Genomic DNA, 15,644 nt, shown 5'->3' with positions numbered 1-15,644 from the left:
TGTCTTAGACTGCCTGACACATAGTGAAAACTCAATTCATTATATATGCCATATATTGTGTCTAATGTTTGGGATTTAACACACACACACAAACAACAAATGATTAAAACTGAGTCCCAGACTTCAAGGAGCTCACAGTCCAGAATAATCATTTCTAACAAGTTCAGTATAACTTAGGTGCTCTGTTAGAGTTAAGTGTTAATACTGAGTGTATGTTTGTATACATTCTGTATAAATAGGAATTTAGCAGTATCTTTATATACCACAGACTTGAAAATGCATATGCTCTGCAGTATGCATTATTACATGGCATTTATTCCAACCATTAATTTTTTCAATAATTGTATGACTATAACGCCAGTCAAATAATATAATAGCACTAGAAAGTTTATGATTATCTTATTAGCTCATTAAATATTTATTCCTCTGGGGAAGGTATATTAAGTAGCAGTAATTTACACAATTAAACTTTGAATAAGAAATTACTCTTCAAATTTTCTTTTAGTCATTAAATGTTGTTCTTATTGACAGAAAGAATACAAATAAGGTATCCTTTTTTCTCTTTGGGTGGACCTGAAAAAGCATCAGGTCTTCAGACTGCAAAACAAAAAAACCATTAAAAAATTCTGAAATAGGTCTTATGTAGAAAGCAAAAGATAAAGAGGTTATTTTATGTATATATAAGCATAAGGGACTGATCCTGTAATCCTTGCTTCCTTTCAATTGTATAGCAATAATATCTTTCAAAGATCATATCTTCCCCCTCTTGATCTAGAGATGGAGAGGACATCACCATCCCAGGGTCCACAGAATGGAGGAATAAAATATGGATTAGAGTGGACTTACTGATATTCTACTATAAAACTATTGTGACTAGTAATGAAAGAAATTGTAGCACTGAGGTAGAGAAAGCGGCCACAGTAGTTTCTGAGGGAAGAAGAGATGTGATGTGGGGACACTTTTGGGACTTTGAGTTGTCCTAAATGATATTGCATAGTCAGATGCTGGACTTTATATATCCTGCCATAACCCACTGAATGTACTGGGGGAGAGTGTGAACTACAGGGTAAACTATTATCCATGTGGTGCAGCAGTGCTCCAAAATGTGTTCACTGAGTGCAATGAGTGTGCCACAATGATGGGGGAGGTTGTTGGTGTGGGAGGAGTGGGGTATGGGGGGTGGGAGGTATACAGAACCTCATATTTTTTAATGTAACTTTTTTGTGTGATGTATATATCTTCAAAAAATACAATTTACAAAAATGATGGGGTGGGGGGTTGGGGAATGGGGTATATGGGAACCTCTTATGTTTTTTAATGCAACAGTCTTTGTGATCTATTAACTTTAATTTTAAAAAGTGTAAAAAATAAAAAAAACACAAAAAACAAAGATATCTTGAGGATGATATATTCAAATTAGTCTAGAGCCTTCTTTTCTAGTTAAGATGAAAACTTTATTCTGTAACATATGCACATGCACACAAATATATAGATTATAGAATACAGACATAATCTGAAGATATTTATATTGTCTCAAATTTTTTATTTTTTAATACATCCATTCAAGTTTATGTCTAAATCACTGTGAAACTAAATTTTCTTTCTGAAAATGTCCAAACAAAAAAAAATCAGAGTCTTAGAAAAGATAATATTTACTGTCATTTACTTAAAACTAATCTAGAAAACTTATTTTAAAATTGTAATATCTCATTAAGTTATATACTATTAGAGGGGCTGCCCTCAGAGAAATCTAGTGAGAGTATTGATTAACTGACTTAACCAAGTGGACCTTCTATTCAATGGCAGAGCTATACCTAAAAGTCATGTCTCCAAACTTCTAACCCTCTGCAATTTTACTAACATGATACTTCCATGACTGTTTATTTTGTTCAACTGCCAAAATTCTTCAGCTATTTGGAAAGAAATTATTTTCTATACTTTAATATAAAGTAAAATGAGAAATTTTATAGACAGTAAAAACATTATTTTAAACTTTTTTTCTAAAGGGCAGTTTATATTCTGTTTTATCTTCTCTAAGCTAGCAGCAAATGTGCTGAAAATTTATGTGATATCACCTAAGAATAAATTCTTAAAATTATGTGATATTCTGATTTTTAAAATAGGACAACAGGACAATTTGTAATTTTCAGGAACTTCATGCAGAAAATCTGAATTCACAAAAACAAAGGAATTGATACATGTGTCCATATTGATCTTTTCCTTATTGTTTACCCCATAGTCCCATTATAACTACATTAATGTGAAATATCTTATGCTTTTACAAATTAGTTTACATCATTGGAGCAAATACTTTAAGACTCTTTTGATTAGAATTTTTTGTATCTTATAAAGAGTGATATCTTCAGGTAAACAAGGTAGCATGGTATCTTAAACATTTATCCATTGAGAAGTGATCATTCAAAAACCTGTTATCCTTTCCACTGACCTCAGAAAACTGGATACATAGACTATTAGTTTTGGGGAGCAGGACCGGAGCTTAACTTCTATCTTCCAGATATTGGATCAGTTCAAGATCGTTGGTGACTTTAGAATTTTCACTTGACTTGATATAATCACCTAAAAATTCATCTTGACTTTGGGGAAAAGTGTATCATTTAATAGTTGCATAACATCATTATGGTATATGAGATTGAGCCAGTTTTAATAATTCTATAGGTTTTCTGGTTGTTGATGGCTGGAGGGTTCAGGCTTCTTGGGTTCCTCCATTCCATTGTCCCTCCATTGCAGGGTCTTGCTTCTCTCTAGGTTCAAGGTTCCTTCCCTCCCAGAGCTTGCTACTTCCTGGACTCAGGGTCATCTCTTCCTGGGGCTGGCTTCTCTTTCTTCTGTGAGCTTACTTCCCAGGGCTCCAGCTTAAGGCTTCAGTATCAAACTCCAACATCAAAACTCCAACAGCAAAAACCACCAACTCTGTCCTTTGCCATACCTTTTATCTGTGAGTCCCTACCCATCAAGGGGTGGGGACTCAACACCTTAATGACATGGCCCAGTCAAAGCCCTAATCATAATTCAATCATGCCCAAATACAAACCACATTACAAACATAATCCAATACTATTTTTGGAATTCATAACCATATCAAACTGCACCACTCCACCCTCTGAATTCCAAAAAGACATTACAGTATTTGAAAAACCCTTGAATCAGAAACAACGCAAGTACTAAGTCATATCATAATCGTATTAAAGAAATATAGTTTTTGCTGGGACAAAGTCCTGTCTGCTACAGACCTCTGAAACTTACAAAACAATTTATCTGTTTCCAATACACAAATGGACAAAGGATAAACATTTTTCATTACAATAAGGAGAAATTGGGAGGGAAACATGAGTAACATGTTCTCTATAGTTAGCTAAATCTTCAGGGCATTCTCCATTTGATTTCAGTCTAAGAGTCATTATTAAAATGATGGTTTCTTTTCCTTGGGGCCATATGGGGATCCATCCTTTCCACTGGCTTGCCCAATGGCCATTTTCTTTGTTCCACCCTCATCATGCATCTGGGTATTGACCAAGCTCCAGACCTCTCCCTCCAAGAGTGTTGGGGTGATTGCCACACCTTATCCAATCTTTGGATTAGAGTCTTAATGCCCCTAGTACAGTGATGTGAAGACAACATTCCCCCTAACCTTTGGCAAACAGACTCAACCATCTCAGAGCAATGAGTTGTCCACCTGGTCTTCCCTAATCTTTGGGGGACAGGTCCACCCCTCTCAGACCTGTGGGATGTTGAGCTTAACCGCCCTAATCTTGAGGAATGTGCTTCATCCTCTCTGTACCCTGGGGCAGCAAAACTCTCCAAGAACATTGGGTGGGGACATCCACCTCTTTAACTGCTGGGGTAAACTCACCCTCTCTATATACATGGGTGTTGTTACTCTCTTGGCCCAAGGTGATGTCTTAATTCCAGATCTCAGCTTCCATGGTTTTCCTCTTGAAGTTGTTTCCCTTTCTATCTCTCCTTTCCATGTCCCTTTTATTCCAGGTTGATAGTGGTTTTGTTCATACAGCTCTCTCAAAAAGTCTGTTGGTTTAGCCTGCAGGAAGCAGGTGTCCAAGCCATCAGACAGTAAGACTTTCCACAAGTCTTTCTGACATAATTGCATCTTCAATCCTGATTTACAAGTCCCAAGTTTAATTAAGTCCTCAAATGGGGCATTTTCATCTGGGAGCTTGATTTCCAGAGGCTTGGAATTTTCACATTCAGTTTCACATTCAGTTCAGTCCTCAGCATCTCTCATCTAGCAGTTTGCTATAAGCTATAAGCAGAAGCCAAGCCGTGTTCTCTGGGTTTACTTTGAAAATTTCTTCAGCTAAATGCCCAGGTTCACCATTTACAAATTCTTCCTTCCATAAATCAGCAGGAGCTAATATTGCTAAGTTCTCTGCAACTTTAAAACACGGATTTCCTTTCCTCCAGTTTCCAATAATAGTTTCATCATTTCTTCTAAGGCATCATGAAAAGTCTAGCATCCGCATTGCTATCAGCAGTCTCTTCAAAGTGATCTAACTCTTTTACATCAAGTACTTCACAATTCCTCCAAAAATACTACTTACCCATTTATAAAATCTTTCTATCATTTTGGTAATTGTAAAAGCACTTCCCTACTCCTTGGTACCAAATTCTGTATTAGTTAGACAAAGGATTGCTGATGCAAATACCAGAAATTGGCTGGTTTTTATAAAGGGCATTTATTTGGGGTAGGAGCTTACAGATAACAGGCCATAAAGCATAAGTTACTTCCCTCACCAAAGTGTATTTTCATGTGTTGGAGCAAGATAGCTGTCAATGGCTGTGAGGCTTCCTGGGTTCCTCCTTTCCAGGGTCTTGCTTCTCTCTGGGTTCAAGGTTCCTTTCTTCCTAGGGCTTGTTTCTTCCTGGACTCAGGGTCTTCTCTTCCTGGGGCTGGCTTCTCTTTCCTCTGTGAGCTTACTTTCTGGGGTTCCAGCTTAAAGCTTCAGCATCAAACCCCAACAGCAGGTAGGAAGAGAAATTTGGACTCGACCATGTTAAATTCTAGTGCTTGTTAGATGTTTAATGGAAATATCTTTAAATATATAGGTCAGAATGTTAGTTGGGGAGAGGTAGTCTAGATCAAGAATATAGAGTTGATGATATTATTATATCAGTGTTAATTAAAACCAGAAGTCTGGATATAAACACAGAAAAGGGAGACAGGAGGAATAAGAATAAAGTCTCAGGAGGCTCTCAACATTTAGAGGTTGGAGAGATATTGAAGGTGACTGAGAAATTTCCAAGTGAAGGAGCATAGCCAGGAGAGTGTGGCATTCTGGAATGCTAGTAAAGATGGTGTTTTATACAGAAGGGAGTGATCAGCAGGGTCTGGTGCTGTCAAAGTTCAAGTAGGGTGAAAATTGAAGCTTGACTACTGGAGTTAGTATCACAGTGACATTGATAAGCAGATTAATTATAGCAATGAAGCAAAAGCCTGACTAAAATCCATCCAGGAGAGAAGGGTAGAAGAGAGAATGAAGAATAGTGAGTATATTTTTCCTGAGAAAATCCTCAAGGAGATTTTCAATAGATGGGATTAGAAGGAAAGAGTGGTACCTAGGCCAAGGGATGTGAAATATAAGTGATGGTACTTTTCAAATGGGAAAGAGTTCATGATATTTGTGTAGTAGTGGGCATAAACAGGTAAGAGAGAAAAAATTGATGATATAGGAGTTAGAGCAGAGAATTAATAGAGCAATTTAGGAGGAAGAGAGATACATTGGGATCTAGTTTACAAATGGAGGGGCTGACCTTAAATAACAAAACCATTTTCCCATGAAAACAAGAAAGAATGTAGAACATAAAAGCAAAATGTCAGGAAAGTTGGTTGATGCGGTGGTGGGAGTTCACAGAAAATTTTTCCTCATGACTTTCACATTAATTTAAAGTGAAACCAGTCAGCATGTGTTCACATGCACATGTATTGTCAGACTTGTTCAGCTAGCTGTGTATGTTCAGGAAAGGAATAGGGAAAATATTTAAGTGAATGTGAATTAACATTAGTATTTTTTTCAGACAAGTTCAGTGAAAGGCATGTGGAGTTAAATGTTTTGAGTGTGTGAGAAGGGTGTGACAAAATGCCAGACCAAAGAAAAAACCCAAAAACAAAAAACCTGGATGAAGAGGGGAGTGGGAAAATGAGAAAGATAAACATTGCAAACCTAATAAGATCAATGTATGTCAGCTGCCAATAAAGTAGAACAAAAAGGAGTGAGCTGAAAGTAGAGATTTTAAAACTGAGAATTTGGAAGGGCTGACTTGACTTGGTTCTTTCATAACCATGAGGGGAAATGGTTAAGTTGAAGTAGTTACATGATCACTGGAAAAAAGATCAAAGTTCAAGTAACTGAATGAGTATTAGAAGGATCACCTATATAGATATGAAAATATTTGATAATTATAGCAGCAATGTTGTTGAAGACAGTTGAAATATTATCCAGGAATAAGAACCTTCAAGAGATAAACGAAAGTGACTTGTATGGAGTGCATTGCTACAGCATGAGCCGTGGAAACACAAGCTCAGCAGGTGACCACTTTATTACTAAAACAACACAAAGCATCCAAAAGACCAGGGGAAGAGATCCTATAGGGCTGGTTTCCCAGAAAGGGCAAGTGCTCTGGGGTCAGAATCGGTGGACCCCACTTTCCCTCAGAGAAAAAAGACAAATCTTAGGAGAGAGGGATAGAAATGAGTCATGATGTGAAAAGACAGCAGGGGATACAATATTTCAGAGCTAAGGCAGGTTTTAGTCAAAGCAAGAACTTGGAAATGTACATTGGAGAGGAGTTTGAAGGTAGCATTTGCTAATTAGTTACTGAGAGTGGGGGAGAAAGTTTTATGACTTGGGGAGGAGTTACAATGGAATTAGAAAAGGAATTGTACAAAACCTATGTATAAGGATAAGAATCTTGGGGCTAGAGGATTCCTGGGGAATTCTAGAGTTTTGTGGGGACTGGCAAGTTCAATTCAATTTAACAAGTACTTTTTAGGGCCTACTAGGTGTCAGACACTCCTCTTATCAATGAGAAAAGTGAAAAAAATGCCTGCTTTATAAAGCTTATATCCCCAGGACAAAAGGTATAATGACTTAGGACTTAATGGTCTCAGGGCTGAAAGGGTCATGAGGTTCTAAGTGCTGGGGAAGGAAAGAGATAAGGTTGACCACAAGTGTATCAGTTTGATATAGTTATGAATTCCAAAAATAGATATTGGATTATGTTTGTAATCTGGTCTATTACTGGTCATGATTGAGTTATGATTAGGGCTTTGATTGGGCCATGTCATTAGGGCATTGAGTCCTCACACTTGGTGGGTGGGGACTCACAGATAAAAGGCATAGCAAAGGACAGAGTTGGAGCTTTTGTTTCGAGGGTTTTTGATGTTGGAGTTTTGATGGTGGAGTTTGATGCTGAAGCTTTAAGCTGGAGCCCTGGGAAGTTAGCTCACAGAGGAAAGAAAAGCCAGTCCCAGGAAGAGGGGAATGCTGAGCCCAGGAAGAAGCAAGCCCTGGGAAGGAAGGAACCTTGAACCCAAAGAGAAGCAAGACCTTAGAAGGTAGGAACCCAGGAAGCCTGAACCCTGGCAGCCATCAGCAGACATCTTGCTTCAACACATGAAAATAGTTTGATGAGCGAAGTAAGTTATGCTTTATGCCCTGGTATCTGTAATCTACTACCCCAAATAAATACCCTTTATAAAAACCAACCAGTTTCTGGTATTTTGCATGAGCATCCCTTTGACTGACTAAAACAACAAGTGAACACAGATCTTTGGACCACTCTGGGAACAGACCCTAAGGTAGCCCATGGCAAAATGTAAGTTTCTTTGAAGTCCTATTAAAAAAAGGCAAGTTTTTCATCACAGTCCATAATATTAAATATCATCAATATAAAAATTATGTTAAATGTATTAACTGATAATGTTTCAGGAAGATTTGACATATTTATCCTTTGATAAATACATTAGTTTCTGGTTTTTCACCTAGTATAATGTTTTATTTTGATTTAAAAATGATTGAAGTAGATCATTCATATATAAATATACATAAAAAATAAGTGGATAGTAAAAGTTGTGAAATTACAAAAAAATCCCATTCATAACATCATACAGGGCTCTCATACCTCACCCCACCACCAATAACTTACATTGTTGTAAAACATCTGTAATAAATGGTGAAAGAGCATCCTCAAAATATTACTACTAACCGAAGTATCTTACATTTGGTGTATTTTTCCCCAAACCCACCCTGTTATTATTATTATTATTATTAATTCATATCATTTATACATGAACATATGTAAACAATAAGTATATAGTAAAAGTTGTGAACTTACAAAGCAAACATGCATAGCATCATACAGTGGTCCCACAAATCAACCCACCACCAACACCTTGCATTGTTGTGAGACATTTAAAACAAATTATGAAAGAGTATTATCAAAATCTTACTAGTAACTATAGTCCATATTTTACATTTGGTGTATTTTTACCCCACCCCACCATATTTTTAAAAATATATTTTTATTACAGAAGTTATGAACTTACAAAACAATCATGTACATTTGTAGAGTTCCCATATCATCAGACTATTTACCATTAGCCATGGTTCATAGTGTACATCTGGCACACTTTTTTTAATACTCCTCCATTATCAACATAGTATATCTTTGATCTAGATGCATAAATATTACAGTATTGCTGTTAGCCACAGTCCATAAGTCACTCTAGTTGTTTTTCCCCCTTGCTTCTCTACATTTCCACCACTCTGAAATACTGATGTACATCTGCTCTAGCTCAAAGAAGGACAGTCTTTCATCTATACCATCAACCACAATTCTCATCCACCTCTCGGTTCACTGTGTTATTCAGTCCCTAGATTATTCTCTAGCTTTCTTTCAACTGACATTTGCAACCCTTAATTACCCTTTCCAGTCACATTCCCATTTATAAACCAACTGTTACTCACTATAATGTGTTACCATCAACATTATACATTCCCACACTTTCACAGAAAAATTAATTAAAACTTCTACATACATTTTTATGTATGTAGTCATTCTCAACCTTCCTCTTATCTCCTTTAAGACCCCATCACTTACCACCAGGTCTTGAAGATGTTTTCCTACATTTTCTTCCAGAAGTCGATGGTTCTTGCTTTTATATTTAGGTCTTTGATCTGTTTTGAGTAAATATTTTTATAAGATGTGAGATAGGGGTCTTCTTTCTTTCTTTTAGCTATTGACTTCCAGTTGTCCCAGCACCATTTGTTTAAGGGACTGTTCTGCCTGAGCTGGGTGGGTTTGAGAGGCTTGGCAAAATCACTTGATCATAGATGTGAGGTACTGTTTCTGAAGGATCAGTTTGGTTCCATTGGTCTATATGTCTATCTGTATGCCAGTACCATGCTGTTTTTACCACTATAGTTTAGTAAAGTGATTTAAAGTCCAGAAATGAGAGTCCTCCATATTTGCTTTTCCTTTTTAAAATGTTTCTGGCTATTTTGGACCCCTTACTCTTCCAAATAAATTTGATAGTTGTGTTTTCCGTTTGTTTAAAAAATGCTGGTGGACTGTCACATGTTGTGTGGAGTAGACTAGTGGGTGTCTAAGACCCGAAAATTATCGTGCTCCTGTGGCTGTGCCTGGCAGCTCTGCAGTGTTCATGATGTCACAAAGTGAATATATTGAGTTATGACAAGCACTATGAGATATCATGTGGATTACCTTGTGTAGCAGTTTGATATGGTTATGCATTCCAAAAATAGATACTGGATTATGTTTGTAATCTGATCTGTACCTGGTCCTGATTGAGTTATGATTAGGGCCTTAATTGAGCCATGTCATTAGGGCATTGAGTCCCCACCCTTTTGTGGGTGGAGATTCACATAAAAGGCATGACAAAGGACAGAGTTGCAGGTTTCTGATGTTGGGGTTTTGATGTTGGAGTTTTGATGTTGGATTCTGAAGTCTTAAACTGGGGAAAGAGACACACCATTTGCCTAATAGTCTACAGCTGACCTTGTGGGGAGAGGCAAAGCCTAGAGAGCCTTATAGTCTACATCTGTCCTTGTGGATAAAATAGGAGCTGAGCCCAGAGGAACCCAGAAAGCCTAAACTCTCACAGATGTCAGCAGCCATCTTGCTCCAACATGTGGAAATAGACTTTGGTGAAGAAAGTAACTTATGCTTTATGGCCTGGTAACTGTAAGCTCCTACCCCAAATAAATACCCTTTATAATGCCCAGCATATTTCTGGTGTTTTGCATCAGCACCCCTTTGGCTGACTAATACACCATGAGAGAAAGAAAAAAGATGTTGAGAGGCTCATGAACTTTCTAAGAAGGCAAAAAAGATGATTGGCTTGAAGGCTAACTTTTACCATAAACAGCACCATGCTGTGAAAATACAAATGAAAAAGAATATCAAAATGCATGAGAAGAGAAACAACAAAGAAAAGAAGGATGAGAAGATCCCACACAGTGCAGTGCCTGCCCATCTGCTGGACAGAGGGGACAGAACTGAGGTAATGTACTTTCCAATATGATTAAACAAAAATGAAAAGAGAAATCAGGAAAATGTGAAGTCCCTCTCCCCAAAGTTCATGCCCAGGGAGAAACAGAAGTATTAAAAGTGATTCAACCAGGAAAGAGAAGGAAAAAAGCGTGGAAGAGGATGACTACTAAAGTTTGTTTTGTTGGCGATGACTTTACACGAAAACCACCTAAATATGAAAGATTCATTAGGCCAATGGGCTTATGTTTCAGGAAGGTTCATGTAATGTGCTGAACTTTAGGCCACTTTTTGCCTGCAAATACTTGGTGTAAAGAAGAAGATGTCATCTCCATTACGTACAACCTTGGGTATTACCAAAGGTACCATCATTGAAGTGAATGTGAGACAGCTGGGCCTTGTGACACAAGGAAGCAAGGTTATTTGGGGAAAATATGCCCAGGTTATCAACAATCCTGAAAATGATAGATGCATAAATGCAGTCTTACTGGTTTGACAGATGTTTCATACAAATAATTCCTCATAATTGTTGAAGACTGCATACCAATCAGGAAAACCACCATTACTGTAATGTTTCTGAGTGCTACCAACAGCCTTACATAGCTGCAGTCATCAAGAAAATTATTATGTTGTTTAAGAAAAAAACAAACAAAAAATCAAAACATTAAAATGGCTCAGTTATACAAATTGTTTATTTTTTTATCCATTTACAGTTACGATACTCAAAATATTGAATGATTAAAAATTTTAAAAATATCATACTACTTCAGCATCTGAACTGATGAGTACAGGCACTCAGCAATGCAAATCTATCATCAGGACTGGAAAAATCACCAGTGCTAGTCTAAAACACCTTTTTTTCATACTTAAAATTCAGCACATATTTAAATATGTGGCCTAAACTAAGAAAACTTTGTCTGAGACCTTTCCTGAGAGTTTGGAAGAGCTCTTACTTAGATAAATATTTTCACCTTTGTTCTTAATCCTTAGTGACTTTCTTATACATTAGGTCACTTAATTTTTTCTCTTCTCATTAATTTATAGCAATATCTGCTTGGAATTATATATATTTAATTATGTAAGAAAAATATACCCAAATGTACTTTAAAAAAAATGCTGGGGGAATTTTTGTCAGAATCGCATTGAATCTGTTTATCAGTTTGGGTAGAATTGACATCTTAATGATGTTTAGTCTTCTAATCCATGAGCATGGAATATTCTTACAATTGTTTGGTCTTTTTTATTTCTCTTAACAATATATTGTAGTTTTCTGAATACAAGTGCTTTACATCCTTGGTTAAGTTTATTCCTAAATATGTGAGTCTTTTAGTCACTATTGTAATAGAATTTTTTTCCTCACTTCCTCCTCAGATTGTGCATTGTGTCTTTAAAAGTCTATTTCATGATGTAAGTATAGCTACCCTGGACTTTTTAAAAAAATTTTGATTACTACATGCATGGAATATCTTTTTCCAGCCTTTCACTTTCAATCTATTGGTATCCTTGGGTCTAAGATGAGTCTCTTGCAGACCATAAATAGATGCCACATATTTTCTTATCCATTCTATCAGTCTGTGTCTTTTGATTGGGGAGGTTAATCCATTAACATTCAATATTGTTACTATGAAGGCAGTTCTTATTTCACCCATTTTGACCTTTGGGATTTATTTGTCCTATTTTATTTTCACCAGTCTTTTGACACTTTTAGTTAATTTTACTGATATAATATCCATTTCTAGATTCTCTTCCGAGCCACTCTCTCCTGTCTTTTCTTTTCAAACTATAGCACACCCTTTGGTATTTCCTGCAAGGTCAGTCCAGTCTCTTGGTTACAAACTCCCTCAGTTTCTGTTTATCTGTAAATATTCTAATTTTGTCCTTATTTTGGAAAGACAGTCTTGCCAGATATAAAATTCTTGGCTGGAAGTTTTTCTCTTGAAGTATCTTAAATATGTCATGGCAATGCCTTCTTGTCTCCATGGTTTCTGAAAAGAAATCAGCATTTAATCTTATTGGGTATGCTGTATATGTTATGTATTGCTTTTCTCTTGCTGTTCTGAGAATTCTCTTTCTTTGGCATTTGATATTCTGATTAATATGTGTCTCAAGTTGGTCTATTCAGATTTATTCAGATGGGAATACATTGTGCTTATTGGATATGGCAATATGTCCTTCCATAGAGTTGGGAAATTTTCTACCATTATTTCTTCAAATATTCTTTCTGCCCTTTTTCCCTACTCTTCTCCTCCTGAGACATGCTTGACACATATATTTGCATGTTTCTTTTTGCCATTTAGTTCCCTAAGACCTTGTTCAATTTTTTCTATTCTCCTCTTCATCTTTCTTTTGTATGTTCACTTTTGACAGCCAAGTCTTCAAGCTCACCAGTACTTCCTTTGCCTTCTAAAATCTGCTGTTATATGACTCCATGAATTTTTAATTTCATTTATTTTGCCTTTCATTCCTGTAAGATCTGCTATTTTTCTATGTATGCTTTCAGATTCTTTGTGCTAATCCAATGTCTTCTTAATATCCTTAATCTCTTTAGTCATCTCATTGAATTTATAAGGAGATTTATTTGAATGTCTATGACTAGTTGTCTCAACTCCTTTATACCATCTGGAGGCTTATCATGTTCCTTTAACTGGACCATATCTTCCTGGCTCTTGGTATGGATTTTAGTTTATTGTTCATGTCTTGGCATCTGGCTTACTAGATGTATTTATGCTGGTGCAGGTAGGTCCCACAAGCTTCCCCTGCCAGAGGTAGGGCTGGAGCCTAGGCTAGGCCTGCAGTCCAATCTGGGTGAAAAATAAGATGGTCCCTATTGTTACTGTGATTTTCAGTCAGCCTGGCTTTGTCTGATGCTGGGGGTGGAGTCAAAATGGCAGTTACTGGCCTCTTTCCAACTTGCACAGATTCAAACCTTCATGTTTCTTAGGGTTATACTTTAGCCAGTCACATTTACTAATCAGTAACTGAAGTCAGACGCCAACTGTCTCTTCCTCTCCTGTGCTCCAGAAATGGAGCTCCCAACTCCAGCCACAGAATAGCTTCTGAGGCAGCTTGTGCCACCAGAGTAGGATGAGCGTCAGACTCCATGGCATGGCCTGTAGTTCCTCAGAGAGGTTGGTGCAAGTCCCCCCAGATTCCTCCCTGCCAGAGGTGGAACTGGGTCTTAGGCTAGACTGCAATCTGATGTGCATGGAAGGAAGCTGGTTCCTACCAGCATCATGATTTTCAGACCATTCTGCTTCCATTTTTGCTGGGACAGAGTTACAATGGCAGCTACCAGCCTCTTCCTAATTTGGACAGGTTCAAACTTTCACTGTTCTTAGGATTATATTTTAGACAGCCAAATTTTTAATCAGCAGCCAAAGTTGGTGACCACCCATCTCTTCCTCCCCTTTTTTGGGGAAATGGAGCTTCCAATTCAAGCAATGGAATAGCTCCCGAGCTGTGGAGGATGGGCACTGGCCTTCAAGGCATGCAGTGCTCTCTTTATGATTCCCCTCTGCAAATAGGCAGTCTCCTCCTTCTGTTCTTTCAAGGATATTGCAGGATGCTCTTCTGGTCTCCTGGAACCCCAAAACAGGTGCTTTAGAAAGCTCTGGGTGATTACTAACTGCCCTGTAGTATGGGCTGATTATTGGAGCTCCTTACTCTGACACCATCTTGCTGGTTGTCATTTAGCATAATGCTTTTTAAATATTATTATTTTTTTAATTAGAAAAGTTGTAGGTTTACAGAAGAGTAATGCAAAAGCTACAATATTCCTATATACACCCCTATTGTTGACACTTAGCATTAGTGTTGTTCCTGTGTTACAACTGAAGAGAGAATATTAAAATATTACTGTTAGTTACAGTCCAGAGTTTATATTAGGTATATTTTCCCATATGCCACCCTTTTATTAACACCTTGTAATAATGTTGTTTACTCCTTGTAATTCATGAAATAATATTCTTATACTTGTACTGCTAACCCTAGTCTATAGTCTACAACAGATTTCACTGTTTCATGCAGTCCCATATTTTATCTTCTAATTTTCATTCTATTAATAGTAACATACACTCCCCAAAACTTCCCCTTTCAACCACATTCACAAACATAATTCAGTCCTATTAATTACATGTACAGTATTGTGCTACCATCACTACTATCCATTTCCAAACCTTTACAATCAATCAAAATAGAAATTCTGCACTATTTAAGCACTGCTCCCCATTTTCTAATTCCATCTATCCTCTGGTAACCTGTATTCCAGATTCTAACTCTATGAGTTTGCTTATTGTAATCAGTTCATATCAGTGAGATCATATAATATTTGTGCTTTTGTGTCAGGCTTATTTCACTCAGCATAATATCTTTGAGGTTCATCCGTGTTGTCACATGCATCAGGACTTCATTCCTTTTTTTTCAGCTGGGTAATGTTCCATCATATGTATATACCACATTTTGTTAATCCGTTTATCTATGATGGACCCTTGGGTGACCTTCATCTTTGGGCAATTGTGAATAATACCACTATGGACTTTGGTGTGAAAAGACGTTTTTGAGACCCTGCTTTCAATTCTTCTCTTGGTATATACCTAGCAGAAGAATTGCTGGGTCATATGACAATTATATATTTAGCTTCTTGAGGAACTGCCAACTGTCTTCCACAGAGGCTGCTCCATTTTACAATCACCATCAATGAAATTTTCTATTTCTTCACATCCTCTCCAACACTTGCAATTTTCCTTTTTTTGAAAAAATAATAGCCATTCTAGTGGGTATAAAATGATATCTCGTTGTGGTTTTGATTTGCATTTCCTAATAGCTAGTGATGTTGAGCACCTTTTCATGTGTTTTTTAGCCATTTTTATCATCTTGGAGAAATGTCTATGCAAGTCTTTTGCCCATTTTAAATTGGGTTGTTTCCTTTTTATTGTTGAGTTGTAGGATTTCTTTATATATTCTGGATATTAAACCTATATCAGATACATAGTTTCCAAAATGTTTTCTCCCATCGAGTAGGTTGTCCTTTCATTTTCTTGATAAAGTCCTTTGATGCACAAAAGCATCTTATTTATCTATTTATTCTTTTGTTGTTTGTG

General features: G+C 36.9%; 1 pseudogene; it reads left to right on the top strand.

Moving 5' to 3' along the window:
- The window catches only part of LOC101433455 (ribosome biogenesis protein NSA2 homolog pseudogene), a 75,829-nt pseudogene extending 64,788 nt beyond the window's left edge, over positions 1-11,041 (top strand).
- The last annotated feature ends 4,603 nt before the right edge of the window (positions 11,042-15,644 follow it).

Source organism: Dasypus novemcinctus, chromosome 12 (assembly GCF_030445035.2).
Source record: "Dasypus novemcinctus isolate mDasNov1 chromosome 12, mDasNov1.1.hap2, whole genome shotgun sequence".
In the NCBI taxonomy this organism is placed as follows: domain Eukaryota; kingdom Metazoa; phylum Chordata; class Mammalia; order Cingulata; family Dasypodidae; genus Dasypus; species Dasypus novemcinctus.
This window is presented reverse-complemented; position numbering and strand designations above follow the sequence as displayed.